The sequence below is a fragment of the Melozone crissalis genome, unplaced genomic scaffold, assembly GCF_028551555.1.
Source record: "Melozone crissalis strain CALT ecotype California unplaced genomic scaffold, PUWL_Pcris_2 ptg000019l_1, whole genome shotgun sequence".
Taxonomy (NCBI): Eukaryota; Metazoa; Chordata; class Aves; order Passeriformes; family Passerellidae; genus Melozone; species Melozone crissalis.
The window spans coordinates 2,653,088-2,679,135 of NW_026535797.1; the positions used below are offsets into that span (position 1 = coordinate 2,653,088).

At 42.6% G+C, this 26,048-nt stretch overlaps 1 protein-coding gene across 1 annotated transcript in view; it reads left to right on the forward strand.

Annotated features, from left to right (window-relative positions):
* The first annotated feature begins 201 nt into the window (after positions 1–201).
* The window catches only part of CUNH10orf90 (chromosome unknown C10orf90 homolog), a 99,114-nt gene continuing 73,267 nt past the window's right edge, over positions 202–26,048 (forward strand). The window contains exon 1 of the mRNA XM_054276539.1: positions 202–239. The gene's annotated coding sequence lies outside the window, so the exon portion shown is untranslated. The remainder of the gene's footprint in view (positions 240–26,048) is intronic.

Below are 26,048 nucleotides of genomic sequence, written 5' to 3' on the forward strand. Positions count from 1 at the left end.
CCTGTGCTGAGCTCGCTGACAGCTCCCTCCAGCATGGAGACTTTGGGAAACTCAGAGTCTCCAGGGGATGCTGGAAATGGGCTCAGCAGAGAGCAGCTCCCATCCTCTCGCTCAGCATCCGCCAACGCTCACACGGTGAGGAGCAAGGCTCTGGAATAACTGCAAGAGCAAAGCTGGAAAGCTTCATCTGCACCTGCCAGACCCTGCAGAACAAAGACAAAACAGCCAGCAAATCTAAGGTAAAGACGAGGGTAAATTCAGAATTGCAGTAAAAATGTCCAGCTGTTGAAATCAGAATATTTAATTGTGGGGGAAGCTGGTCACTAACTGATGGCTAAGCAATGTGAAATTGAGCTATAAAAAGTTTAAATTGCGTGTTTCTCTTAGCTAATACTCACGCTGAGAGGATAAATGTGAGCTGGTTAGAATTAGGAGAGGGAAATGGATGTACAAGGGCCCAACTTGACTTGTCGAGGACCTTGCTCAAGGAGCAAGATTGCAGCATGAGGCTCTGCACTTTGCCTCTGAGTTATGAAACCAGGATTTCTCTGTTTCTAAAACTTCAGGTTCAATTAATTTTCCTCTCCTTCAAAGTTTGAGAAAGAAAATAAACCATATCAGAAATATAAATGGTGCTAGCATGGGCCTTTTGTTTCACTTCTGCATATCTAATAAACCCCCAGATATATTGTGTGTCTCCAACAAAGCAAGTCCTCCAGTGCTGGGCAGAGATTATTCTCACAAAAGGGAACCTCTTTGTCAAAACAATGGGAATAAGAAAGTTTTCAAGATTAAAATGTCAGGTAGATAAACACATTACTTTGAACCATATTTGTATTCCATGGCTGGTTCAGACACTCCAGCAGTTATCTTCCCCAAAGTAAACATGCGTGAAATCTGATCAGCTCTTCATTGTACACGGAATAAATTATGCAGGGCATTGTAGGAGACTCCTATACGGCTCATTTACACATCTTTTGATAAATGTAATATGCAGATTCCTGCTCCTTTGTGAGGCATTAACCTCAGTGCATATTGATGCTGTTATTCCCAGAGATGACAGGAGCTCAAAGACCTTTCTGTGTCTCTTTGAGAGCTGGCAGGGCCTCGACTGGGGAGGAACTTGCTCAGGGATGTACAAACGACCTTTCTTTAGAATTCAGCCAGTCATAAATTTCCTTCTCACTGTCAGAGGATTGAAAGTTTCAAGTGGTTTTCATAATGGTATAAAGTGGTTGGGGTAGAGTTTTTTGCACTATTCCGGAGGAAATCGCTCCTAATCCACCAACTGCAGGAATTACTGGAAATTTAAATGACAAAAATTCACATTAAGTGGTCAAACTCTTTGAAGATAAATCATTTGGGGTGCTTATCTCAGTTTAAGACACCCAGCAAGCCTATTTGAAGACAAGAAAGAGCTCCTTAAACGCCTCAGTTTGGGGCTCCACTCAGGCACTGACGATCCCCACGCACATCAAATCCACAATGAGGATGTTGGAAGCTTTTCCCAAGTACCTGTGCAATGGCAGTTTTTGTTAAAACCCTGTCTGATAGGGCTGCAAAGCAATAAAGCCACATCTTGATACAGAACATTTACTGATAAATGGGATTGAAATTATGTGCACGCCATTTTTTTGTGCAAAAATGTTCTTTTTCCCTTATTTGGCAGCAAATGAAAAAAGAAAAAGGGATGTTGTACTCTAAAGGTGAGGATTTGTAGATTTTTCTTTTGAAGGAAGCAAATCTAAAGGAAATCTAAAGGTTTATTTAAAGTCTTCTCCTTACTCAAAGTCAAGGCTATTTATTCTTGCACCCTTCTTGCTCTTACTCAAAGTCAAAGCTAGGAAAAAAGGGAAAGCAGAATTTTTTGGGCTGTTCTCCCAGCATGTGAGGGCTGGTGGATGTGAGGAGAGCAGGAATTTGCTGGATTAAACAAGTCCCCTGCTAAATAAAGCAGCTGCAGGGCTGAGAGTGGATGTGTCATTTGCTTGACAGTGCAATGATCATTTCACCTGACAAGGTAAGGAAGGGCTTTGCTACAAAACATCTCCAAGCTGAGACCTCTCCTGATCCCTGCTTTCATCCCAGCCAGGAGGAACTGGGAAGGAATTGAGGAGCTGGGGAGGTGCCTTGATTGGAAAAGCCAGGTGTCTGCTAAGGAAGGCAGGAGCCTCCCCTGAAAGGGAAAATGCAAAGCCCTCCCTCTGAATTATTATAATTTTGAAATTAAGGTATGGGAAAGGAATAACAGGCAAAGGTATGGGAATAGGAATAACAGTTCTTTGCTAGGGAAGACAATAAAAATAAAATAAAAATGAAGTAGTACAAAACAACACTGCCAGAGTCAGAACATGCCGTGACACCCTGTGGGTCAGGGTGGTGGCAGCATATAATGAATGAAATATCCTGATTTCATTCAGTGGTGGCTGCAATCCTCCTGCAGTGCCAGCTGTGGCTCTGCTGCAGCAGGGATCCTGCACAAGGGGGGAGTTTTCCTCTGCAGCTCCAGGGCTGCTGCAGATGGGCCTGGGCTCCCTCTGGCAATGCAGGGCAGCAGAAAGCTGCTCCTCTGGCAATGCAGGGGGCAGAGGCTGCTGGGGTGTCCCAAAGCTCAGATTGGATCCAGGGAGGAATGCTTGGCTCCTCCCCTGGGCGGAGCATCTCCCCATGGGATGCTGGGATTGGATCAGCCCTGCAGGGACACTCACTGGCCATGGACAGAAGGTAATTAGTAATTAATGGCCCATGAACAGAACAGATCTCCTGGAGGGAGGATTGGGTGTGGAAGGGATAAAGAAAACTGCCCAATGAACAGAGATAACATAAAACAGGAGGGAGCACGAGAGTAAATGGCTTTTCCACATGTCTTTGGAATATTGAAAAGTCGAGCTTTTGCTGATAATTGAACAGAAATGCTCAAAATGAGCTAGAACTTGGTGAAACCTCCAAAGAAGTCAGATAATTCTGATTTCTTAGTAAAGGAACCTCTTAAAAGCCACAGTGCCATTGGCTTAATCCTCATGTGGACATGACAACAGCAATTCCAGCAAGGAGCTTTTCAGCTTAGTCAAAGCTCACTCAGACTTCCAGGACCTTGAAGTCCTTGGTTTTGCTCCAACACAAAAAATCCTTACAAAATACTTCCCAAAAATAACCCCGCTATGAATTGTTGGACACACAAAATTCTAGTTTTAAGTTTTCAGAGACATAAATATTTCAGCTGATATATTTGGATCTGCAGGGCTGCAGAGAGGAGAGGAAGTTCCTTGTTTTTCCTCTATTTACAGTGAAGTGTCGGTCAGGAGCAGCAATTCCATTAAAATCACCATCAGGTCAACCAAAAAATTATTGACTCCAAAATCACAGGGTTAAGATAATTATAGGTATGCAGATATTTAATAAATGAAGCCTTATTAATTATTCTCTAGAGTTTGAATGTGTGGGATGCATTTAGTCAAAACACCTACAAGCTCAAGTGCAGCTGCTGGGGCTTGGAGCAGTGTTTCATCATAAAGCAAAAAAAAAATTAAAATAAGTAAAATCAAAACAAATCAAGGAAAAAATAAAATAAAATAAAATAAAATAAAATAAAATAAAATAAAATAAAATAAAATAAATTTATTATGAAACCTCAAGAGCAGGAAAGCAAAGGCCAGAGTGCAGCCACTCACTTTTAGGAGCACAATGTCAGGAATAGACCTGCAGTGGTGCTTTGGCAACACCACACCAGTGCCAGCAATCCACATTATCAGGGGAATTAATTCCTGGTGCCTGCCTGGTTCCAAATGCTTTGGAGACTCTCATTAATGGAAGATGGACTGGGAAGGAAGCAAAGTAAAAAACAGTTGAACAATTTCCTGATCCTCCCTATGCCAAATTCTGGAATAATGAGCAAGATCAGCCCCAGGCTTGGTGGAACACTTGATAACTCCACGTTTCCAGTTAAATCCACAGCTCATGTGTTTGGTGCTTGTCTCTGAAGGAAAGAATTGCTCACACTCAAAATTACTTGCTGGCTGCTGGCATGGAAAAATATTCTTTGTGTTTCTCTGCCCTGGCCAGGAAGGCTTCTGGATGTTTGTTTTTGGTACCCATATTTTCCTGTTAAATGATATAGGGACAGCTGGCAATCTTTTTATGGATTCATTTACACAATGCTCCTGTGAGATGGGGAAATGTGATTAATCTTCTTTACAGGCAGGGAACTGAAGCAGAGAGAAACCAAGGCTCAGATCTGTGGAGATCTTAAAAAGCCCAGTGACACTCCAAAGTTTGAAAGGAAAAACACCAACCCCACAAAAAACCCAACCTCAGTCAAAATCTTATTAAAAGCATTCAGCATCCCACTCGGTGGCTTCGTCAACAGACTGCTCTGGAAGGAGATGAATCTTCACTAAATGATCCAAAACAACCCAAAAAGAGGAAAATGAGAAACACAGAATAGTCTAAACTCAATCATCTTTGCCACCACGAGGGCTGGTGCAGCCCTGCCCATCTGCCAGCAGCACCTCCAACCCCAGAGCAGGCAGAGCAAGGTAATTAATTTTTCACTCCTAATTAACAGCCCTCTAAATGCAATGCTGCAGCCAATGAGGTTTTCAGACACACGGATCAGGGGATATCACTTATTTTTGGAAAGGTACTCAGACTTCTCTCATTCTGTCCTGACCTACTTTGGAAGACGTCTCTAAAATAGCTTATTTCTCCCACAATAATTGAGTAAGCAGACAAAAAAATAATGCTGTGCTGCCCCTTTTCTACAGTGGTGCAGGCACTGTAAAAATGTGCCTATTAATAGGAAAAATGTAAATTAATCTTTTGTTCCAGAGGGAGAAAATTGTCAGTAAAAGCTGAAGAATAGAACATTTTATAGTTGTTCATGCAAAAAGCATCACAGAGTATTTGGTACTAGAAATCAGGAATCACAGGATCACTCCCAGAATGGTTTGGGTTGGAAGGGACCTTAAAGACCATCCAACCCCCTGCCATGGACAGATAAACAAGTTTTCCTTTCCAAGGAGGAAGATTATAATTTCTGTTTTGGTATAAAAGGTTCTTTCATGCCCAACTTGTGCCAGAGGGAGCAGCTCAGGCTCTTCCTTCTGTCTGTCCCTCATTTTGGGAGCAGCTGAGGAGGAACACAGGATGTTTGCACCACCTCCCTCAGCTCATCCTGCCTTCTACACTGTGCTGAAACTTTTATTGCTTCAAAGAGGGTCTTTTGCCTTAGGTATTACAGCCAGAGGAAGCTGGAGGGATTTTTTTTCCTTTATTTCCACTGTCTTATTCCCAGTTTTCAAGCTGCATACTAAAAACCCCCATCAAATATAGAAATGGGAACCTGCACCACTACTGAGGCTAAGCTAATTTGGGAAAATAAATATCCAACTGGAAGTCCAGGTAGGATATACAAATTGCAGCTCAATTTGTGGAGATTGAAGCGATGTGTGGTGTAGCTGTTTCCTCACCCACTCTCACCCCACCAGCTGAGAGCTAAAGAAGGAGCTGTGCTGCTTTGCAGGCACTGGTAAATCCTGAAATTAGGATTTTCTGTTGAGTTCTGCCTCCAGCTCTGGGTTAACCAGCTCAGGAAGGACATGGAAGTGCTGGAGCCAGGCAAGAGGGAATCATCAATGGATCAGAGGGATGGAGCAGCTCTGCTGTGGGGAAAGGCGGGGAGAGCTGGGATTGTTCACCTGAAAAAGGAAGCTTCGGGGTGACCTAGTTGTGGTCTTCCAGTGACTGAAAGGAGCAAAAAGATGGAAAGAGACTCTTTACAAGGAGCTGGAGTGACAGGAGAAGGAGAAGGAGAAGGAGAAGGAGAAGGAGAAGGAGAAGGAGAAGGAGAAGGAGAAGGAGGCTCCTACTGCCAGAAGGCAGGGATAGATGAGATATTGGGAAGGAATTTTTGGCTGTTAGAGTGTAAGGCCCTGGCACAGCTGTGGCTGCCCCTGGATCCCTGGCAGTGCCCAAGGCCAGGTTGGACACTGGGGCTTGGAACACTCTGGGATAGTGGAATTTGCTCCTGCACAGGGACTGGATGTTCTTTAAGGTCTCTTCCAACCCAAACCATTCTGTGCTTCCATGATTATTGTTTTTCATAGATTTAGAAAGAGAAGCACTTGAGACACACTCCTGTCACAGACATGTTTTATGAAAAATCCTTTTGCCAGGGTTTTTTCTCCTGAGAAGCTGGGAGGCCTCAGGAACAAAATGCAAACAATGGTTATCTGCTGCTGTGGAATGCAACAGGTGCATCTGGGATGCATGTGGTTGTTTCTAATTAATGGCCAATCACAGCCCAGCTGGCTCGGACTCTCTGGTCAGTCACAAGATTTTATTATCATTCCATTCTTCCTTTCCCTTCAAGCCTTCTGATGAAATCCTTTCTTCTATTCTTTTAGTATACTTTTAATAGAATATATATCATAAAATAATAAATCAGCCTTCTGAAACATGAAGTCAGATCCTTGTCTCTTCCCTCATCCTGCGACCCTTGTGAACACCATCACACACTCCCACATCCAGACTAAAATTATCACAAATAGGAAAACCCAAAAATCAATGACCAAGCCCTGAATTTGCTGGTTGTGCCAATCTCTCAAGCTGTGCAGCTCTTTGAGCAGCAGACCATGATGTTTGTCACAATCTGAACCTTCTCCAATTCCCAAACAACTCTCATTTAGAAGGTGGAATTGGGCATTTTCCTCTGAACTTCCTGAACCAATGGAAATCAGGAAAAGCCAAGAGGAGTGGAGTTTTATCCTATTCCTTCAGTCAGCATTTTGTACAATGGACATAATCAATACAGAGCAGAATCTACAGGGGGTTTGGATGAGGGAGCTGTGCAAGGGGAAAAACCCCACTGAAATATTCAGGAAAGGACAAGTATAGAAATAGAAAAGTGGGATCCACATGGCAAAACCTCACCAATTTCCTCAGGAAAGCTCTCACCCTTTTTGCTGCTGAAGGCAGTCCTGGCCATGGGGAGTTACCCAAGGGCTTGGCAAAGGCACCTCACATTATCAAAACTCCAGATTTTAAGATTTTGGGAAAACTCCTAAAGCCATTTTCTCTGCTTCTGATAAAGAGGGCCCTATTGGCATATCTCCTCTGATTAATTAGTAGTATCCTGCTCTGTTAATTAGGCAAAAAATCACACCTCATTGACCTAACACAATGTACATAAAAATCCTCTCATGAAAAATACAGTGAGCTCATGTTTTACAAACTCTTTTATATCCTCCCTTTTATCATCCTTAATAGAAAATTATACCAGATACAGGCTAAGGAAAATCCACGTTGCCTCCAGCAAAAATATTGAGGTGGGCAAATGTTTCCATCCCCATATTGAAGATTTGTTAGAGAAATCCTGCAAAGTATTGACTGAGTACCTGGGAAATGTGCAACAGTCAGTAAAAACAGAGTTACCCGATGCAGAGTTTTCTGCATGCTGTGCTGAAAGGTCATTGTGACCAGCTCAGCTTTAAATGTGTTTAAATGCTCTGAAACAAAACTGAGAAAACTGTGACTCTGCAAAAAAAGGCTTGTGGGAAAATCGAGGGATGTTTTGGAGTTGTAACTCTTCAGCACCTGGCGTGATTGGAGAAAATGGAAGCTTTGTTTAAACTCAAAAATGGAACAAAAGGCCTCTGTAAAGCACAGATCCATGAGCAGGATCCACATCCTGCTGTAAGGGCACTGATTGTTCAGCCTGGAGAGGAGAAGGCTCCAGGGAGAGCTCAGAGCCCTTCCAGGGCCTGAAGGGGCTCCAGGAGAGCTGGAGAGGGACTGGGGACAAGGATGGAGGGACAAAACACAGGGAATGGCTTTAAGCTGTCAGTGGGTAAATTCAGATGGGATTTTGGGAAGGAATTGTTCTCTGTGAGGGTGGGATGGGATTCCCAGAGCAGCTGTGGCTGCCCCTGGATCCCTGGCAGTGCCCAAGGCCAGGCTGGACAGAGCTTGGAGCCCTCTGGGACAGTGGAAGGTGTCCTTGGGTGGCACTGCATGAACTTTAAATTCCCTTCCAACCCAAACCATTCCCTGATAAATCCACCTGCAAACAGCCATCCTTTGCATTTTAAGAAAAGATAAACAAACCTGGTGCTGCTGCAGCTGATTTGATTTGGCCTGAGCTGGTTTTATCTCCATCCTCACCTGAGGGGCTGTGCAAGAGCAAAGTCAAGCCAGGTCCTCACAGTGAGGAGATTTTCACATCAACCTTTCAATATCTTTGAAGTCAATATTTTTAGGGCATAGAAATTAATCACAATTGTAGCACAACTTAAATAATACTATATTATCTCTCATGTAGAAAAGAACCCCAATTTCCTTTTAATTAAGACCAATAAAATTCAGGTTAGTTGTAAAAACTCAGGAGTGCCAACATTTTATTCATTATTTTTGACCCAAGAATTTCACTATTTCAAATCAGACAAGGGATGTTATCTTTGCAATAAAAGGCTATCGAGAATCTAAATGAGAAATCAAATGCTTTTTCATGCTGGTTTATTTTAGATTAGAGAAACTTGAACCAGATGTAAACCTGAATTGCTGAGGCATGAGAAGGGACTAACAGCAGAGTGATAAATATCTGAGCCGTGTTGTTCTAGGTGCAGATTTGCATTAACTCAAATAAATTGATCTGTAAGCTTTTCTAAAACTTAATTAATGCTGCAGAACAAAGCTGGAGATCAATTATCAGCTTGATATCTTGGCTCAGATAAAGCTGAACTAAATTAACCATCCAAAAATGTATGGTATCAATATCACATTGACATGATTACTGGCACGGGGTAGAAATGGATCCCAGTGCAGCCTGAAACACAATCCTTTATTCCCAAATGTGGGAAGTACAGGAGTTCTATCCATAAACTCTAATTTTTCTTTAGCAAAAAGAGCATTTTACACTGAATAAAAAGAGAAAGAAGAGACTAGAGATGCACAGACATCGTGAGTGTTTTTCTAAGTCTGCTCAGGAGCAGCTGACTATTTTTTTCTCCAGAACAAGAGAATTTCCTGGCGAGCTGGTGGACAGCTATCATGAAATGGTTAGTTACTGTCAGGAATTAGGTGGCAGGATTGAATTAGTGAGACAGAGATGTGATTTCTGTGTGTCTGGTAACTCTTCAGGTACTTTGGTTTTGCTGCTTTCTTCTGCTCCTTCTCCAGGCTGATTTTGCTCATAGGTTTGCAGTGTAATTAGGTCCTTTTTATTAAAGTCTGTGCAGTGCAGTGCTGTCTGCTTCTTGGGAGGAATATAAGGGATGTGTGAAGGAATGCAGATTCCCTGGTTAGGAAGTTCACACACACGGACAAAATATTCAGAATACATCAATTGGAGAAGTTCTTCTGGAGGAAATATTACAAATTTCTTTAAATTCACTGATATATTGCAATCTATATTTTTTGTAATGCAGACAAGCCTGTAAAGTTTTGTATTAAAGCATCCCAAATGAGAGTCACGGCTACAAGGCTGCATTCCATGCAAGAAATAGAAATTAATTGTTTATCTTATCCATTGGATCTGAATCTCCATAGATCTTCACGTGCTTGATCTGAACTTCCTGCTGTGACAACAAAAATAAATTAAAGGTGTTTCCAGTTCAGTCTTGGTGTTAAGGGAGAGATGGATGGATGATGGATGGATGATGGATGGATGGATGGATGATGGATGGATGATGGATGGATGGATGATGGATGGATGGATGATGGATGGATGGATGGATGGATGGATGGATGGATGGATGGATGGATGGACGGATGGATGGACGGATGGGTGGATGGATGGATGGATGGATGGATGGACGGATGGGTGGATGGATGGATGGATGGATGGATGGATGGATGGATGGATGATGGATGGTTGAACAGTTCTGTGATTTCCTTTTTATCTGTGATTTTCTTTTTATTCTGTGATTTTTCTTTTAATGCCAAACCGCATCCTGTGGAAGCTAAAAATACACAAGTGTTTGTCTTGTTGCCAGCATCATCTTCTCCATGATCCCTGATCCTCCTAAAAGCATTCCAGGCTTTCCACCAGCCTTCCACACAGCGTTATTTCAGGGGAATGGCTCCACTGGAAGGTTTTCCAGTGCTATTTGCCTCATTTAAAAGTGCCCAGTTAATGTTGTAAGAGGCCAGAGGCTGCCACACATTTCAACCTCTGCTTCAGCGAGGCATTAAAAACTTTCCAAGACAGGAACAGAGTATCCCAGAGATGAGTTTAGATCTCTCCAGTCGATTGTATTGATCAAACACTGCTCCATTTTAAACTCTGAGTCAGATAGCCCTAATTTGTTTATAAAAGGGTCTCTTTGAAGGTAGTCTTAATTAAGTAGAAGGAAAACGAGCCTGTCATTGATGAGAGGAGAGCAATATGGGCAGCTAAAGAAATATCCCACCACCAAAACCATCTGCTGGTGGTAAAGATTCTCAAGAGAATGATTTGGGAATCACTGAATATAAAAGGTATTTGTCCTTTGATCAAGGACTCTTGCTCAATTCCCAATGGGATAACAGACAGCTCCTCGTTGGCTGTACCCATGGAATGGCAATGAGGGTGTGCATGCAGTGCACTAGGAAATTCAGCCTCAAAAATGTCATTTATACAAATGTTTGGGGACTGCCCTGCACCAGGAAACCCATTCCCAACAGGACCTCAAGGAGCTGCTGGAATTCATGGAAACCACACAAGTCCTGTGACTCGTGGAGGCTGGATTATAAATGACAAACAACATCTCCTGCTGAGCTAAGAACCGATCACAAAAATGGGAATAAATTGGATTTCACCTCTCCCGTGCAGCTGCTTTGGGCATGGTGGGCACAGGACCCTGTAGGCTTCATTACACCTTGTAATAAAATACTACAGACTCCAAACCTTCCCCCTCTGAAGGTAATTCTGTCAAAGAGTATTTAGGAATATTGGCTGATCGTGGCTTGTTGCTTCATTTTTGCAGTTCCTTTGAAGTCATCAATATCCCAGGTTCATTTGGTGGCAGAGCTAGCTCAGGGGAGAGGAGAAGGATGTGTCATGGATTCAATTCCACAGCTAACTGCTTACTGGGACTCTGATCCCCTAACCCTTCATCAAGGGAAACTGCTGGCCTTGGCAAGGCAGGGGGAAAATGCTCCAGGAGGCTTCTTTGAGTTGTTTTCATCCTGTTGCTCATTATTTGAAGATTATATATCCAGTAAGTGCAATAATAGGGAGTTGTTTTTATGTCCCTGCAAGAGTCATCAAGGACATCTAGCAGGAAGGAAAGCCTTTCCCATAAAGTGCAGGGAATTGCATCCCAGCTACAGGACCAGCTTGTGCAGCTTTTATTTCCATTTCTTTTATTAACTATTAATAATGATATATGCTCTTTGAAGTACACTCTGTTTACACATAAAGAGCATAATGGAACAGCAATGATGAGGCAGAAGGTAAATCTGGGTTTCTAAACAAAACATTGTTAAATGATAAAGTAGTACAAAAGCAAAGAAAATGCAAGGAAAAAAATTGGTCACTTGGGATGCTGTTGCTGCCTTTTGGGACTATGTGAAGATTGCTGACTAGATTAGATTAAAACCACCATAGCACACAATTAAATTTTCATGGAAAATATTAATTTTAAATATTGATGACAGTCTTTTCTTTCAAACCACTTTAAAAAAATAACTGTAGCAGCTCAGTGGTATCAGGAAACGCAGTGGCAGAAGTGAGAGGCAGGGCAGGTAATTTCCATTCTGTGCCAGCAGAAAGTGTCGGCAAACCCAGCTCTGTTGGGATTTGGGGTGGGATGGCACCAGTGTCACCTCTGTGGGACAGCCTGGTCATACTTTGCCATGAGGTTAATTAAGAGCTAAATAAGAGGCACAGGGTGTGTAAGAGCCACAGCCAGAGTGGATTTTTGCATGGGGCCTTCACTTCAAACTGCTGAAGATTTGAGAAATTGTCCAAATGACAGAGGAGGCCACAGAGCTGCTCCGAGCTCCTCTGGAGCCAGGCTGGAGAGCTGGGGATGCTCCTGGAGAGGAGCAGCTCCAAGGAGAGCTCAGAGCCCATTGCAGGGCCTGAAGAGGCTCCAGGAGAGCTGCAGAGGGACTGGGGACAAGGCCTGGAGGGACAGGACACAGGGAATGGCTTTAAGCTGACAAGGGGTTGATTTAGATGGGATATTGGGACTTAGGAATTGTTCCCTGTGAATGTGGGGAAGGAATGGGACAGAATTCCCAGAGCAGCTGTGGCTGCCCCTGGATCCCTGGCAGTGCCCAAGACCAGGCTGGAGCAGCCTGGGACAGTGGGAGGTGTCCCTGCCATGACAGGAGGTTGGAAGTGAATTATCTTTATAAGCCTTTCCAACCCGAACAATTCTGCATTTCCTCTGACAGGCAGTGACTTCCCTGATGGCATGGAGAGGTTGTTTTTGCAGACAGCCCTTATTCAACTCTAAACTGATCTCTCCTGCTCTCTGCCTGACATCTCCCTCACGGTGCCCTCACGGAGCCTCCAAGGACCATGGAAAAATACACATAACAGATGAGAGTTATGCAACTCCTTGTTCCAGCCACAATCCCTCCCTGCTGCTGGCCTGGGAGTTTCTGCCTTTGTAGGCCCCTGCTCCCACCCCTCCAGCCCTGCTGGGCCTGGCTTTGCCAAGTTCTGATCCTAAAGGTACAAATTAGGGGCAAAGAGGTGATGTGCAGGGAAGGAACTGCAGGTAGCAATAGGTTTTGTTCCTTTTTAAGGGTCTCAGGATCCATGAATTGCCTCAAAGAGTTGGGCTTTTTTAAGTTTTACCAGAAAGGCAGGAAAAGCAGTGCTGTGTTACCTAGAAGGTAAAATGTAAAGGGAAAAAAAGCATTTATAGGGTTACTATATGCAGTTATTGAGGATATAATTTAAAGAGCAAACAGGAAGTAGAAAGGAGTAATGTTAGACAGAAACAAGGAGAAAACAAAGAGCAGAAGTGAGTCAGTCCTTTCAGTGGATGCAAAATGTTGGCACTGAAGCCAATGCTCTGCCACCTCCTCCATCTCATTTGCCTCAGAGAAATCCTCAGGACTGAGCTCCATGAAAGTCACCAGTGCAGGAAAAAGTAAATCCTGTGGGAAAACATGTGGTGGGGATCAGAGCTCACCCTGATGGTCTGGGAGCAGGTGACCACCTTCTACAGCAGCTTGAAAACCCTAAACAGGTTCCATTTAACCTGGAACTATGGAAACTAATATTATCCATGAGAAGAAAAGACTACTAAAAATTTTTATTAGAGGTGTTTAATTGCTGGGACAGTTTGCTCTTCTCCAAAACTCACTGTCAAAGGCAACCAGCCCTGCCAGGCACAAGAGCCGAAGGAATGTCACCACAGAATCGTGGAATGGATTGGGTTGGAAGGGACCTTAAAGCTCATCTTGTCCCACCCAGGCTGATAAAAACTCACTGCCAGCACCTGGATCTGCTGCTGAACCTCCAGAAAAGCACTGAGATCAGAGGAAGTCAGTTAAAAAAAAACAAACCTAAACCCAACAAGAATTTCCCTCTTCCCCTGCACTCCCCTGAAACTGTGAGAATAACAGAGAGCAATTAACAGAATATGTTATTTTGTTTTGATTGATGGCTGGGCTGATGAAAAACACTGATTTTTTTTTTTTAATTGAGGTTAATGTGCCTCATTCAAATAACTTTAAAAATAAATAATCGCCCCCTGGTTTTTTCTTATTACATTTTTTGTTAGGATTCCTTGCAGTGGGAGCCAGACCTTGTCTCTGTTGCTATGGAAGTCTTGTCTTAAGCTTTACCAGAGAAAAGAGTTTAAAAATGTAAATGGGAGATTGACTCAAAAGATATTCATTGTTGCTACAAAGTGCATTGTAATTTCATTATTTTCTTGCTATATGTCTTCTTTTTAATATCAGAATAGACTTGTAACGTCAGTTTCAAACTTAGAACAGAATTTTTACATCACAAAATAATTATCTCAGTAATTGTTTGAGATTTTTTTTTTTAACTGTGGCCAAGAGAGACTGGTAAGGAGACTTGTGAAGGAGTAAAGAACAGTGCACAACTCACTGGCTTCATCAGTCCAGGGAGTAAAAGTATCCTGACTTTTTAAAAACTTTTTCTTAATTTATGTCCTTTGAAGAGAAAAAAAAGGATTATTTCAAGGAGCTCAGAGTTTCTCTGTTAGGAATGACACTCAAAAACATTAGATTTAAAGCATGGCCCATTTTGACTTAAACATTCTGGATTGTTGAGAAGGGAGGAATATTATTTCCTATTTGTAGACAAAATTGGATTCTTTGGAGCAAGTACTCTGGAAACTTTGGTTTTTTTTAAATTGCATACATGACTTGATTTCTGTTGTGTTTTTTGGTTGGTTTTCAAAGCAATATTTGTCTCAAATTCATGAGGCAAAAAAAAACAAAACAAAAAAAAAAAACCAGCACTGAAATTGGCTGTGAAATTGAATTATAAGGATACTGGGGATAAATTAGCAATGAATGTTTCCAGGCAGTGTGATGGTAGATAGACAGACAGGTGTGGATTGATAGATCTCCAGTTTATTTATTTATTATTATTTATTCAGGGATTGGAAACCCATTTGGAATATTCTCCTGAACTGCTCTGGAATCACAGCAAAACTGTTCAGCCAGGAAAGTACAAAGGGACTAAAACCAGAATTAGGATATTTGTGCTGGGAATCTAAAGAGTTCTGCAATACAGAGACTACTTGGAGCAATTAAATTTCTGTGTCACTCTTGATTGCATCAGAAAGGTGGGGCAAGCACAGGAAAGTGCAATAATGGAGTCTGTCTGATAATCAGATTTATGTTCTTAAGCTCCACAGAAACTTCTGAAAATGGATTATAAGCAGCTCGGTCACTTAGATAACATAATGATTTCTTGGGAAAATTCCCTGAAACACCCAATAACCCAGAAATAGCTTTAGCCAGCGATGGACAATGGGAGAAAAAGGAAGAAAAACCCATTCTCTGGCTCTGCCATGGCTTTTGAAGCTCCCTAAATTCCAGCTTGGAGCTACTCTTGGAACCTCTTTGGTTTCTTTTGTTTATTTGGACACGACTTCACGCCTGTGACCTTATTTTGTTCAGTCACCAACATAACAAACCAGGTTTTTTATGCATGATTTGCTCATTAGTGGCTGCTTCAAACACCCCATCTCCCAGTACATAATCCAATTTTAACAATAATTGGGAAAATGATGTCGTGTAATTAGCATTCCGAAATCTGGTTTAATCCGTGTGGCTCTGGGTCAGCTGGGGAGAAGCAATTTCAATTAGTGAGGAATTGCCTGGGCTGGGGCAGCAGGGAGGGGCTGTTACACAACCCTCCTGTTGGTTTTTGGGGTTTTTTTCTTACTTTTATTGAGGTTGGGATTGAAGGTATTCAAGACAACAGTTTGTGTTTAGACTTACGTGTTTAATATTTTTATTTATGTTATAGTTTTATAGGTAATGAGTTTTGAAGTTCTTTACTAATAAAGTACAACAAATGATCAACAATTTTTTTGTTACAAGGGTTTTTTAAAGGTTAAATTGTATAATTAAAAATGATGGTTTATTTTTATTTTTAATTTAATAACTAATTACTTGAAGTCCACAATGCGGACTTTTTTGTTTAATTATAAAATATTATCTAAACTTATGATGAAGAAGGAAGAAGAAGGTGAAGAAGAAGGAAGAAGAAGGTGAAGAAGAAGGAAGAAAAAGGTAAAGAAGGAGGATTAGTTTCCAACAACCTCCGTGGGCCACACTGCTCCAGGATCTTCCAGAAAACACAGCCTTGCCAGGGACTGGCTTGGCAGAGCCTCATCCTTTGATGTATCTCAGATCTGTGAGGATCTGATCCTGCACCTTTGGATGTTGGAGGGAGTTTAGCAATTCCCTTGGAGCAGACTGCAGTGCTGGGTTAATTTGGGCTGGCAGGGTTGGGGCTCATTAGGGCTGCTCTGTGTGTGTGGGGAAGTGCAGGGGATGCTCTGGCCACACACCAGGAATGTCACAGGAGCAAAATTCCCCCCGGACCCTCTTCACAGCCAGCCTGGGAATGCTCCTCCTCAAAACTTGGCACTGCACAAGGAGATGCTCTGCCCTGAGATCTTCCCCTATCAGGAGAAGCATCTGGCAAAAAATAGGAGTGAAAAAAACTTCTGAATAGACAAATGAGAGCAGACATGACTAAGGTTGGAAATATCCTTATAAACCTGTCCTGTGTGGAGAAATGGAGATCTTTATTGCTATGCAAATGGCTGTTATGTACAAGTCTCACCGGCTGCCGTGGAGATGAATCATTTAAATTGACTTAATCACTACATATTCTCTTAAAGGGTTATCTGAGAATCTCATTAAGTGCCACTGCTAATGGCTGGCATGTTTAGGCCATTGTTTTAAAACTCAACAGTCACCGAGTTTCCTGTCTGACAGAGAAACAAAACTCCAGGAGCTCGACAGTCTGACTTTTTATTTTGGATGCTTCACTTAATAACTCCTCAGAGAAAAAGAGTGACAGCATAGGGATTTGTGGTCTCACTTCAAGGTATTCCACAATCCAGCCTGAGAAAGTCTCAGCGTTTTCTTAAGCTATTTAAAACAGAATAACTTAGGGCTTGTAAGTGTCTCCTTTCTGACTTGTTGCTTGTGCACTCTCCAGTCACATCCATGGGGATGCACCTGGAGCTCACACCATGCAGGAGTCCCCCTGGCTCCCATTTTTCCATCCATATTAGATTTAATTGTGCTGGCTAATACAAGGATTTAGGGGATCAGCTCGGGCAATATTTCTTAATGATATAAAGTAGCATAGGAGCACAGAGCTTGAAGCAGAGGATTGAATTCTCAGGCTTAATGAGATACGTGGCTCTGGCTTATCTATTCAGGCAGGGATTTTTATTGACAGCAGGAGCATGAATGCAAGCTTTGGAAATAAAGTGAATGCAGCAGCTACCCAGAAGATCACCTTGACTGCAGCTCCTGCCGTCAGATGCCCAATCTGCCAGGAAGCTTCTGCATTATCCCCAGCCTCAGTCCAAATTTGAAATCCAAAGGTTTCAGCTCATCCCTCCCATTTTCTTCCTCTGCAGAGCAGCTGGCACACAGACCTGCCTCTGTCCTCTCAATCTTCTTTTCCTTCCCTCAGTGATTTTCCACTTTGCACCCCTAAACACCTTCTCCCCTCACTTGTTGCAATTGGTTTTATGCAAAATGGGTTTAATCCTTACTGAGCCACATCCCTGTGCCAGCACATGGGTGGAGGAATGCAGAGACATCACAGAATCCCACAGGCTGCTTTGGGTTGGAGAGGACCTTAAAACTCATCTCATTACACACCCTGGGACTCCTTCCATTATCCCAGGTGGCTCCAAACCCTGTCCAACCTGGCTTGGACACTGCCAGGGATCCAGGGCTGCCACCCTGTGCCAGGGCCTCACCTCCCTCACACGGAACAATTCCTGCCCAATATCCCATCTAAACCCACCACAAACTCATTAAATTCTTACTGATCATAAGCAGGGGAGTTTATTTTACAAACCCAGCAGTAATGCAGTGTCTGCACCTCAATAATTTTGTTCCTGTGGTACCAGTGGGGCTGGTTTGAGCCTGGCTTAGCCTGAGGGTAGGATGTGGGCATGGATCTGTGCTGGACATGGCACCTAAGGAATGGCACAGTGAAACCGTGGCACCCAGCCCTGTGTGATGGTGCAGGGGTTGAATCTCAGGGGTCCTGGGGGTGCTGAGCACCCTCTGCCAAGGTCAGTGGGATCAGGACACGGCCCCAAAGGCATTGAGGGCGACCAGGCCGCTCAGAGCCAGCTTTTTATTTCTAGAGATCACACGGCGCTGACAAACCTATCAAGTAATATTCAAGTACTACCAGTGGCTCTAAAAGCAATGTAAATTCACATGCAAACGAGGTGCAGCCCTCCAGCTCCTGGCAGATTGCCAGGGCAGTCTTTGCTGCTGCCCCCATCTTTTATGGGAAAGCCATCAGTCACCCCCAGCACCCAGGGAGCAGAATTTCCATGCATGAGCTGCATGAAGATGGCACTGCACACTCCTGTCCTACCCAGGGCTAAGGGATTCTGCTCCCAGTGTCACCTGGATATTTTCTGAAAAACCCTCTTTGCCCAGGATTTTCTCCTGGGAAGGTGAGAAGCCTCAGAGAGGAATGAAAACTATAATTATCTGATTTGCTTCTCCTGTGTTTGCTGCTTTGGAATGTGGCTTGGACATTGTTTACCAACAGGTGAATGTTTGATTGGTTCCATGTGAATTGTTTTTTCTTAATGACCAATTCCAGCCAGCTGTGTCAGACTCTCTGAGCAGTCACGAGTTTTTATTATTCATTCTTGTTATGCCTTCTGATGTATCTTTTCTCTTTCTTTAGTATAGTTTTAATATGATATGATATGATATAATATAATATAATATAATATAATATAATATAATATAATATAATATAATATAATATAATATAATATAATATAATATAATATAATATAATATATCAGCCTTCTGAGAACAAGGAGTCAGATTCTCATCTCTCATCTCTCATCTCATCCTGGGGACCTCACAAACACCACATCCCAGTACTGGGTTGGCTCATTGGTTCCTTTTCCAGCCTCCTGAGCAACTGTAGAAATTGGATTTATAGGATTAAAACAATAGGGTGTTTTGGAACCAAAATTCAGAGTTCTTATGTGTGTGCAAGTGATAATCCCTGGATAAAAAATGGAGTTTAACTGTCCTGTGTACATTCCCTCTTAGCAAATATTGTATTTCTTCCCATTTCACTGGCTACTGGGTACATTTTCTTCTCTGTAAAGAATATCACAGAGAAAAGTAATTCTTGGGGGCAAAATCCCAGGCTTGGTCATCCCTACAAAAACATTTGGGGGAGGAATAACTCTAGAAATTCCTCCTGTTTACAGCTTGATTGCTTCTTGGAGTGAAATGTTAATAATGCAGCAGTGGCCAGAGAGGGTCGATAATGAGGTAATGTGTATTTATGGGCTCTGTGTCCAAATGATCCTCAGTGCATGGTTATTTGAAAATAAATAGTGTATTGATTGAAACAGCTACGGGACAAAATGGGCTTTCAACACGTGGGGAGAGCTGATAATTACTTGGAATATTTTTCCTTGTTGTTAATGCATCAATGAGTCTGTTTTTAGCTCTTTTGTACAGAAAGGCAAAACCACTCACAACAATATGATAATTTTATAGGTTTTATATATATATATATATATATATATATATATATATATATATATATATATATATATATATATGGGTTTTCCGCATCACTTTGAAAACTCTGTGATGAAAATACAATATTCATACCTATTTCCCATCACTGGGATGTTTCCATAGTCTCATTTCAACACAGTCAATGCCACTTTGAAAGAGGTTTTAAATGGCACTTAATGCAGCCGTGCTACTAATATTCCATTAAAACCACATAACCTCCTGCCATGGGAAAAATCAACAGAACGAGCTGCAAGTAGTGGAATTTATAGAGTTCAATACCCAGCTCTTAAAACTCTCCATTTTGGGGGGTGAAGTTTTCATGGCAATATTTTTGGGAAATAAATGAAAATTATGTGAAAGATGAAAAAAGGGAGGAAAAACCAATGGAAAGAACAAAGCAGGGTTTTCATATTAAGAGATTCCCCTTGGTGATTCTATGGATCCTGACCTCATACTCAGTTTTACTTGTATTCTAAAGCCAACAGATAAAATTCCTACACAGAGAGAAAGAGCTGACGTAGCTTATTGGGTAAATATGTGATTAAAAATTTAATTCAGTTCTGAAAATGCTGGGGTGGCTTGAAAATTTGGAGTTTCAAGCAGGAAGTATAGCGACAACTTATTGCTTGTTTTCTTTCATCCCAAAATTGCACATGAAAAATTAAAGGTTCTTTTTAAAACATTTAATAACTCTTATTCCGAGCTGCAGGCAGTCAAATCGGGCTTTCCCCAAATATCTGGGATGTTGAGATGTTTGAACCAAATATTTGGTATTGATATTTACCTATGGAATACTCATCCCAAATATTTGGTGTTGACTCTTGCAGAGGGATGTAAATATTGACCTGCAGAGCTGAGCTGCGGATGAGGAAGATACATTTTTGTTTTGTCTGACAGTCAGCAAGCACCACAATTCCCCACATCACTGCCCAGCCCTTGGATTCTGCAATGGGAAAATGCAGATTAAGGACGTTTGAGGATGTGTTCACTGTCCTCAGGGTGACACACCCAAAATGTAACTCATCCTCCTTCACCTGCCTTTGCTCCTTTAGTCTTTAGATCCTTTTCAATGAGGTCACAGCTAAGAAAACCACATTATTGTCTCCTCTAGGCACTTTTTTTCAAGTGCCATTAAAATCTATAGCATTCTGTCCCTTGGCCTCTTCTATAATTCATAAGTATTTTGTAGTTGTGATCTTTTATATTAAGAACTTCCAAACCCCCCTAAACTATCAACTTCAATCCCACTTAATTGCCTGCCTGCAGCATCAGAAAGCAAAAAGGATGAATCATTTATTCATTTATAAACCTTCTCTCCACAGCACATCCAAGCTTTGTAGATTTAAGAACAACTTCCCTAATACCCATAAGTTTAAAAGGAGAATGTTTATAACACAGAGCTATAAGCACTTCCCAGGCAATTGAGGTGTTTTTCCCTTTTTTATGTGCCATTTTGGTAATTCAAAGGGCAGCTAATGGTTGTTTTTGGATAGGAAGGATCAGGGTTAGAGGGCATTTGTCGAGGCACTTGTAAAGCCAGCCCAGATTCTGTAATTGCCAGTGCAAGGCTGCCTGCAGCAGCTGCAGCACTCCAGCCCTGTTTATTGATCCCTGTGATTCAGTGTTTGTGCTCATAGGCACAAGTCAGCACTTTCACAGATCAGCACGGGGGCTGGAGGATCAATCGCTCCTTCCCCCTCCTGATCCATTTTAATTGGGGTATCAAAGGTGCTCTAATCCTCTCTCAGGTCAGGAGATGTATTTGAAGCTGGGACAAAGCTGTGCAATAAAAGCAGGGAGATTCCCCTCTGCAGATCTGAAGGAAAATCTCCTCGTTGCAGGAACCCACCCCAAAGCAGCAGCCAGCGATGCTGAGCTCGCTTTAAGTGGTTACAGCAACCAACTCAATAAATAAAGTGGTTCACTTCCCTCACCTCTCCCTTGGCAGCACTGCAGGACTGAAAGGCAAACTGCAGGACAATGGTGCTCCAGGGAAATTATTAAGTTCAGACTCAGAGTCTTTATTTTGACATTCAGGAACGAGCCAGAGTGCAGACATGTTACCAGGCATGTGAGGGCTGAGCTCAGGTGAACTTGAGCTGTGTCTTTTTTCTCTTTTGAAAAAAATTCTCTTCCCTCACCGTTTTTAACCAATAAGAAATAATTCTAAGGGAAAACAAAAGATGATTCCCAAAAAAGCTTGCACTTGATGGAGAGGTGTAATTAGAGATGGCAGCTTGTCAAAACACAGGATGGCTCTGTGGTGGGACTGGGGGTTTTTCCACTTTGGTTTAGAGGTTTGTTACCTCTGCTTTTAGCCATGCAGGGTATTAAAGCTTTCACATTCCCTCTGGAAGGTTAGTCTGTAGGTTCTCAGGATTTCCTGGCACATATCCCATGGAGAGAGCACACATGGGAGCCATGCAGAGAGTGGAGATTTCTCCAAGCCTGCTGCCCTGGTGCACATCAAGAGAATGCACCTGAGACTATTTGGAGTGACTTCTCCCACCTAACTTGGGTTTTCTCCATCCTCTGATCCTGAGAACTCTTCCAAGGAAGTTGAAATTGGTAATTCCACATACTCCAGGCTTTCTTCCCTCTGAAGGAAACACCTTGCCCTCACTGACGCTGCCCCTCACACACAGCCTCCTTCCAGGGGAAATCAGAAATGGCCCTGGAGAGCCAAGAGAGAATTTTATCTGGAGAAGAGCTTAGAAGAGTTTAGGCTGCCCAGCTGGCACTCAAGGTGGAAGAAAGACAGAAGGAGCCACAGCTGCTTTACTCCTGTTGGTTTGCAAGCAAGAGCTGGGGAGAGCCAGGTGGAGACCTTGATCCAGAGAGGAACTGCATGAAGAAAAGAGCCCAAATTCAGGGGTTGCACAGGAGAGGAGCAGAGTGTGCTCCGGGGTGACAGCCCCTGCTGCAGGAGGGGTGGCATCCTGGCTGTCCCCATGCCAGGAGGGACAGAGAGCTGCTGCCACCCCAGGCACCTCTGCCCGCCGCCAGCGGGGAGGCGAAGGGAGAGCTCCTGCCCTAATTAATTTGGAGTGGCCTGCAGATAAATCAAGGCTGAAAATGCATCCATTGGAGCTTGGAGTTTACATTCCAGGCACGTTTTTATCCAGAGCCTCAGACTGGCTCCAGCAGCACTGGCTCCCAGCAAGGGCAGGTTCTGCTGGCTCCCACAGGTGGCACACCTGGAGGCAGAGGGTTTGGGTCTGCTGCAAGCTCCATCCCCTACTTGTTCAGGAGGAAATCACTCCTCAAGCCTCTGCAAGAGGCTGCTGATGAAGGGGGAGCCCAGGCAGCTGCTAAATCTCTGGGCATTGCTGCATTCCAGGGAAAATGCTGCTCCAGATTCATGGATGGTCTCAGCTTTCCCTGGGCTGTAAAGGACGCGGATGTGGAGCCACAATCCAGGAGGAGAAAGGAGGGTGGGTTTGTTTTTTAATGTGTGTTTCACCAGGTTTATTTTCTTTGAGAACTGGGGATGATCTTGCATTTTGACGAGTTCAGAACAGTTTCATGCTGTGCTGGAGGAGCAGAGAGATGTGAACCAGAAAAACTGTGCTCAAAGGTGCCCAATATCAGAACTGCAGACCCTCACACAGCAAAGCATAAACACAGGCAATTCTGAATAATTTGATTCCTCAAATTTTCTTTCTAAACTGAAAATTGTCCTCATTTAATTTTGCATTTAATTGCAACTGCAGCACTGGATTCATGTTAGTGATCTTAGATTAAAAAGGCTCCTATCTACACAAATTGGGTAGCACATCCTGTCACCCTGTTTACATCCAGAAGCAGGCAAAGATTTGAGATCTTATTAAACACATTTGAAGTGAAGTTTGAAGCGGTGAATCCGCGACAGGAATTTGTGAAGATGGGAGCCCTGAGTGGAAAAAAGTATCTGGGTAAATAAAATAATTAGGGAAAAAGTGTCAGCACAGGAAGCAGGGGAGGGACAGAATAAGAGAGGCAAAGCAAAAAGCAGCTTGGCTGGGCTGGGAACACACAGCAGGTGTTTGGATAGCAAACAGGCATTAGTGGATGATTTTATGGCAAGCCTACAGTGAAATGAGGGAATGCTGCAGATGGAGGTGAGCTGATGGACAGAGGTAGGTGCCTTTAAAAATTAACAGGCGCAGGCAGAGGGGACTGGAGGCAGAGCTGCAGAGATGGATGCAGAGGCAAGGCCAGGAGAAGGAGGGGAAGTGGATCACGGGCTCCCCGCGGAGACAGCGATTATCACTTCCAGATAACTTTAATAGTCCGAGTCCTTGAGATGCTGTTATCAGGAGAAGGAGCTCGAAATGCGGTCCGAGATAAAGGGAACGGGAGTTGTCGGGAGTGGTGTGAGAGCATCCAAGGCTCAGGCTGGGTCTGCTGCTCCTGGGTGCAGCCCCAGCACCCTGTGGCAGATTTTCTTTGTGTTCTCTGACTAAACTTGCCGGGTGCGCAGTTTCCCTCTGAAAAATGGGATTTGAGCAGGTGACCTGGAAGTGTTAGAGGACAGAAATGTCCTGGGTTTGTTCTATGCTTCTTATTTTACCTGTTTAAGAATTAAAACCCAAACTCTTTGCGAAGGTCTCTCCAAGACTCTTTTCCTTACTTTACATAGGTGATTTATGTATCTATACACTTATATAAACATATATATACATTTTATATTTTTTTAAAAATATATATATTTTTATATATATATTCATATTGACATTTTTATATACATATATTTTAAAACAGATATAAAATTGTACACATATATATAATGTATATGTATATATAATGTATACACATATATACATTATATATACATTTTTACATATATTCATATTGGCATTTATATTGACATTTGTATATACATATACATGTATTTTATAACCTAATAATATAATATACTATATACATATATTTATAAATATATATAAATTATATTCTGTAAATTCATAAATTTATAAATATAAATTGTATACTAGAACATAAATTATATAAATATAATATATTCGTATTATATAATATAATTTATTATATTAATATATTATATAACATTATAATCTATAATACAAATAAAATATTTGTATTGTATCATATAATTTATTCTATTGATATGTAATAATATCAATATATTATATTAGAAATATACCATCTATTATTTATGATATAAGTTATATACTACTATAAACTGTGCTCTAGAACCTCTGCCCTACCATTTAATCCTCTGATAGATTTATTGCCTATTTATGGTTTATTATGTTGCCTGTGGTGCATGTACTGCTTACTTCCCCTCTCTTTTCTCATGGATATGATGAGCCCAGCTATTTTCTCACCTGTTACAGCATTCATTTCTCCTCTCCAACCTGATGCATCAGAAATCAAAATCGTGGTGGGGAAGCAATCAGAGAGAAAGGCCCCTGTGAGCTGGAGGCAGGCTCAGCCTGATGAGTGTGCTGTGCTCTGTTCCCGGGTTTGGTGTCCTGCAGGCTGCTCCATCAGGGGCAGACAGTGCTGGCAGAGCTGTGCCACCTCTGATGAGCCCCTCTTGGTTCCCAGGGAATGTCCCCACTCCCATTTCCCCGGGCACAGCAGGGCTGGGGCTGTAGCAGCCCCCTCACCCCGACTCAGTGCTCAGCACCAGGAATGGTTTCCTCCCTCTGTCTTTTCTGGCCCTGGGTGATGCCTCTTTGCTGCCTTTTCTTGCTGTTTTTCCCTTTTTCGTCTTTCTTTTCCTTTCCCTTTTTGTCTTTCTTTCCCTCCCAAAGAGGCCTCAGAACTCTTTGCCCCTGTGTGTGCAGGGAGGCTGCTGCTCATGGATTACTGGCACAGCTTCTTGTGTTATTGCTCTAGAAGAGAATGTGGGTTTTTTTAACTAATGACATACACAGAATTAATCCAGCTGACAGGAATAACCTCTCTGATTTGGCACCTGATCATTGCAGGTGAGCTCCCAATGAGAGCAGAAGGGTTTTAGTGCTTCTTTCTTGAATTTCACACAACTCCAGACTGGTTTGGGTTGGAAGAGACCTTCCAGCCCATCCAGCCCCACCCCTTGCCATGGGCACGGACACCTTCCACTGCCCCAGGTATTCAGCTGGAACAACAGCTCTGTCTCTCCCTCCTCCCCAGGTTCGGCCTGAAATGCCTTGATTATTTTGTATTTTTTCTGCTCTTTCTTTGTGTGAGAGTTTGACAGTTGTATTAAGGAAAAAACAGCTCGAGGGTTTAGATGTTGCAGCCAGTTCTGAATGTGATGAAGTCAAGGATCAGACGATCCTCACCTGGTGGTGATGTGTGCCAGGCTCCTGCCATGGTTTCTGCTGGGAAAAAAATTAAAATATAGAGAAAAAGCAAGGAAAAGAAATAGTTGAAAATAAGCAGCACTAAGCAGCTAGGAAGTTAAAATGCTCATTTTAAAGAGTGGCTTGTGTTTATTGTATAACAAAGAGGAAGAACTCCTTTAATTAATATTAACAATTGAGAGCAGATTAGGCAAAAAATACCCTATTACCACTTCCTCTAATCCACCTCTAATTGTGTACCAAGCTATCAAGGAGCACTTAAACCCCAAAAAGCCTCAGTAAGAAGCAGAAGGCAATTGTCTGCTTCAGCATCTCCACAGTTGGACATGGAAGTCATCCAGCTCCAATTGTCTTTTATCCCATCCTTCCACTGCTTTCACAGCCCTGCAACAGCTTGGGGAATTAAATGGGGTCTGTGGGTGCAGCCAAACACCCAAAATGCAGGAGCTGCCTCTGAGGAGGAAATGTATTCCAGGGGGAGAGGACTGAGTTGGTCCT